This window comes from Miscanthus floridulus, chromosome 18, assembly GCF_019320115.1.
Source record: "Miscanthus floridulus cultivar M001 chromosome 18, ASM1932011v1, whole genome shotgun sequence".
Taxonomy (NCBI): domain Eukaryota; kingdom Viridiplantae; phylum Streptophyta; class Magnoliopsida; order Poales; family Poaceae; genus Miscanthus; species Miscanthus floridulus.
The window spans coordinates 102,398,314-102,403,432 of NC_089597.1; the positions used below are offsets into that span (position 1 = coordinate 102,398,314).

The 5,119-nt window shown below is 45.3% G+C and overlaps 1 long non-coding RNA gene across 1 annotated transcript; it reads left to right on the forward strand.

Annotated features, from left to right (window-relative positions):
* Nucleotides 1–1,570: 1,570 nt before the first annotated feature.
* On the forward strand, nt 1,571–3,309 carry LOC136524665 (uncharacterized). Its single transcript, XR_010776193.1, has 4 exons — nt 1,571–2,027; nt 2,333–2,901; nt 2,998–3,065; nt 3,178–3,309. It is a non-coding gene; the product is annotated as an uncharacterized lncRNA (long non-coding RNA).
* Nucleotides 3,310–5,119: the final 1,810 nt, after the last annotated feature.

Genomic DNA, 5,119 nt, shown 5'->3' on the forward strand with positions numbered 1-5,119 from the left:
GCTTGTTTGTTATGGCGCCGCCAGAAAACCGCGCCATCCGTCAGCAGCGCTCAATCCAACAACGTCGCCAGAGGCAGCAGCTCCCGCAAGAGCGGATGGACCACATCCGATGACCACGTCGCCACTCCTGCTTCTGACACCATCATAGAGGTTCCGGTGGTGGCCCAAGTGCATCACCGCAGTCAGTGGCGGATGCAGAATAGGATTGAAGGAGGACCGATCTCTTCTTCTTCCTCTCTCTCTATTTTTTATTTTCTCCACCTCTTCTTCTCGCTCACCCTCCCCATATTTCCATTGATGCACCAGCTGTAGGGGGGCTGAAGCCCCCCTGTAGATCCGCCCCTGACCGCAGTGATGGTGCTTCCACCAGCGTTGACAAGGATGTGAGCCCTTCTTCCACACCTTCTACCAGTACCATGGTCAGTGCCCGCGCAGAGTTTATCTGATTGGTCTAAGTACATATCCGTGGTTGGTGTCTCTATTTTGCTGTGACAATCTTAAAACGGGTACTGATGCATGGGCCGGCCCGTATCTTTTTTTTAAATATCAACATGTACAACTCATTATAAATAAATCATCTCTATTAAGCCACTCGCATTCAGGCACTCCCACGCTTTAGAGAACTGAAGGAGCGGGAGGCAACGATGGATAGCCATCCGTTTCTTAATCTAACCCGGAATGAGACGATCGTGATCCTCGTGGTAGTAGCTGGCGCCTTCATGGCTCTACTAGTTCTAGTGCTTGCTTTGTTGTGGCGCCACCAGAAAACCGCGCCATCCGTCAGCAGCGCTCAATCCAACATCGTCGCCAGAGGTAGCAGCTCCAGCAAGAGTAGATGGACCACATCTGATGACCACGTCGCCACTCCTCCTTCTGACACCATCATAGAGGTTTCGGCGGTGGCCCAAGTGCATCATCGCAGTCAGCGTCGGACGCAGAATAGAATTGGAGGCGGACCGATCTCTTCTTCTTCCTCTCTCTCTATTTTTTTCTTTTCTCCGCCTCTTCTTCTCCCTCACCCTCCCCATATTTCCATTGATGCACCAGCTATAGGGGGTTGAATCCCCCAAGCCCCCCTGTAGATCTGCCCCTGACAGCAGTGATGGTGCTTCCACCAACGTTGACAGGGACGCGAGCCCTTCTTCCACACCTTCTACCAGTACCATGGTCAGCGCCCGGGCACGTCTAAGTACATATCTATGGTTGCTGTCTCTATTTTGCTGTGGCAATCTTAAAAGGGGTACTGATGCATGGACCGGCCCGTATCTTTTTTTTAAATATCAACGTGTACACCTCATTATAAATAAATCATCTCTATTATTTCTATTATTTTGCTGTTGTTGTAACTGTTTACCCGATCGAGAGAGAAAAATAGTAATATCTGCTATTTTCACTTTAACACGAACACCCCTCTATCAACCAATGCCTAGCAACAGAAATAGGATCCGTTGCTATATGACATATCCCACGTCGCACACCGCGCCCGCTCCCCTAATAACTTCGTCTGCACAGCCCGTGAACGTGGATAGTCCAACTGCCCCGTAGGGATTATCGTGATTGGGATTAACCGTGCCTTCATCTACTCGAGGCGGCAGGCGCCCGCGTACTCCTGGTGTCATCTGCCGATCCACACCATCCATCCTCCTCCTCTCTGCGATATCTTCGTCTGTGGGCAACTTCCTTCCCTCAACCACGTTCTTCAGATCCGGTGGCGGTGAGTATGCACAAGGAGGCGACGGGATCTGATGGAGGATATCACAGCCTCTGTCGTCTAATCCAACCTAGACCGAGCCTGCATCTCCTTGTGAGTTCGGGCATCAGGTATGATCTCTCCCTTCCTCTCAGTTTATAGGAAGATTATTGGTTCTATATTTTTTAATACATCACGTTGTTGCGATGCGACAATTTCTGGCACTGTGACCTGCTGTGGACAAGCTGAGAATGGAGGCAGCCATGCCAACCATAGCTACCTCGTCTCCCATATTGGACTCTGTCAGCAACATGACGTTGTTCCCCTGATCTACAAGGTCACGTCCAATCTCCCCTTTTCTGATTCTTTTTTTTTATCAGCACAATAATCTGTCCAATCCTCCCCATTCTGATTCTTCTTTTACCAGCACAACAATCTGTCCACTATGCTTTCGATAGAATGCTTCACAGAGATAAAAAAAAAGTTCCACTAATTTTTTGTGATATATGATAGTATGAATGTATGATACCTTGGAGATTATCAAACAAGTCATGTTACTAGGGAATCTGAGAAAAAAAATCAGTCAGAAGAAATTTACTTGTCTTCCATATATCTGAACTCACTCAATTTGTGTGGTTCCAGTCTTCTTGTTTTTAGGCAGCAAACTGGATGATACCCTTATGGAAAATCCAATAGGCAGGGTGAATAGTCCAGGAATCATATGATTACCACGTGAAGGTGTGGACAATGGAAGAAAAGGTTTCTGCTATACCATTTTTTGTTAAGTATACCAGTCTTCTTGTTTGTGCTATACCATTTTTTCTTAAAGTATTAAGAACCGCTGATTGATATCCCAAGTTGATATTTCTGTAAATCACTGTAATTTTGATGGATATGGTGTTTCTAGCTTGTTCTGACTCCTCAGTAGATTCTGACATTAAAATGTATTTGGTAATAATTCAGTTATGCTTACTAACGGATGATGCTATCTTTTTGAACTTGTGAAGACAAAGGTAAATCTTCTGAATTTTGTACTGTGATTTTGTGATATACAACTACCAGCTATGAGGAGGTGACTGAAGAAGAGATCTAGGAAGGTAAAGGTATCCCTTCTTCAAGTACGTACTAAAGTTCTCTGGCCATCTAAAAAATTTCCTGACTTTCTGATGACTAGTCAATCCCATGTACAGGAGGTGGATACCCTTGTTCAAGTACGTACAGAAGAACAGATCTAGCACATCCACCAGTTTCAATTTATTTTTTCGTGGCTTTATTGGTTCTAATTAGCTCAGCTTCTTTTATTTCAGGGTTGTTGTGTCACTGTAGACAAAGGGTATTAATGAAACCTTAATTCTACAAGAGCTGCCAGGAACAGGTATACATACATTGGCTCAGTTATTTTCCTTCACCAAGATTTGTAAATTCATGGAAAAATCGCATATTTTCCTAAACATGTTCTTAACGAAGCACTCTATATTTTCATGCAGGACAAATATATGATATTTTGGATGTTCAGATGATTGAAGGATCGAGAACAAGATTTCCTCTCAAGATTAGTTGTTTCGGAGTGGTGTTAACACTTGTGTACATTTATTTTTAGTATGGAACTTTATAGTTAGTGAATCATTGTATACAATTATAGTGGACCGTTTTCTTGAACCTATAAAATCATTTACATAATTTTAGTTAATTAATATTATCTTGAGTTCCAAAGATACATTTTTTAATGCTTCTGGTAAATTATTATTTTTATTAAATTCCATTGGCTCTCCAACGGAACTTCATTATATATTGCTAAATATTAAGTTGTACGCCGAAGATGCATGGCCCACGTGTCATAGGCTTTTCCATAATTAGCAACTTTATAAACATGTGCCTTCCGTACCGTTTCAAAATAAATGACATATATCATTATTATCTTTATTTTTTGATAAAAATAATCATCAAACAGATGCCACCCGCCGAGTCGAGTCTATGCGTCAAGCAGCAGAGGCTTGACTCGGGGAAATATTATTTTGTAGCAGAGTTTGACGTGAACAAAAGTCCATTGCTAGTGCAACTTATATGGCTGTGGTTTCTGACTCCATCTAGAAACCGTATCAGAAACGACAATAACCCACATATAGTTTTAGACGGGTCCAGCGGCCTTACGAGACAGGCAACCCTGTTCCTATATATAAAACTAATATAATGTACTGCTGCAGGCTGATTAGCACCGCAAGTAGTCCTGGTTAATTTGTGCTTCCCAGCAGCCTTATAGCAAACAATTCGCAGACCGTCAAGGCAGGAGAGAAGACAATCTGCTCGTGATCATCCAGTTACAGCCGAGGGAAATCCGGCGAGAAGAAAATTGTTGCCGGACTAGCAAGGCGACCTTGTTTGAAGTACTATGTAAAAAACTGTAATATCCACCAATGTCATCTACAGACCCCCGAACGAACGCGCGTCTGTGATACGAGTTCACAGACGTGTGTTGGGAACGCGAGTCTGTAGTAAAGTCGGCGGGCTCAAAAACGCGTCTGTAAGACGAGAGCGTGGTTCATGGACCCGAAAAAAACATTCAATCCGGCAGACTCCAGCACCCTCCTCACTTCGCGTCCGCGCCCCCTCGCATCTGCATTTCGCATCCGCCCCCCTCCTCTCATCTCCTCCAAGCCTCCTCTCTCTCTCTGTCTTCCTTGGGATTAGCTAGGGTTCCTCGTCGGCGCAGCCACCGGCCTCTCCTCTGTCGGTGCAGCCACCGCCCCATCCTCTGCTGCTATGCCTCCACCCCCTTCTCTCCTTTCCTCTCTCTCAGATCTATATGTTGCCGCCCTACACCGCTAGGAACCCTGAGGACGACTTCGGCGTCACCGGCGGCGGCGCGGCGGATCCAATGCCTCCCCGATGTCCGCGCTGGCGTCCCCATGGACCTAGCTCCCCGACACCCGCGCCACCCGGCCACCCCCATGGTCCTCCCTAACGCTGCCGCCCCAACCCCCAAGGGCTTCTGGACGCCTGTGCCGCCGCCGCTGAGTCTCTCCGGCACTCGTGCAGTCGTGCTGCTGCCATCGGGAGGTGCGCTCTCTCTTTTACCCTCTCAGATCTACTCTCTTCAGTGGATTAAGGGATTGGTGAGACTGGGGTTAGGAACTAGGGACTGGAGTAAGGGATTTGGTGCATTTGACTCTTCAGGAACCGGAGTATTATGCTAATGAGTGCTTGACATGGATTAATTACTTTCTTTTTTGTCAGAGCCGTTGCATCCTATCTTCATAGTTATATGTAACAATTTTTTGATTTGGTCTTTTGCATGAATTCAATCTGTAGTTATATGTGCCAGAGAAAACTTAAAATTGTTGTTCTAAAACAAGCTAGTCAGTAGTTAGTTGGTATGTTGATTCCGTATAAAAAATATTGGTATGGTAGTTATGTTCAATTCTATGAATT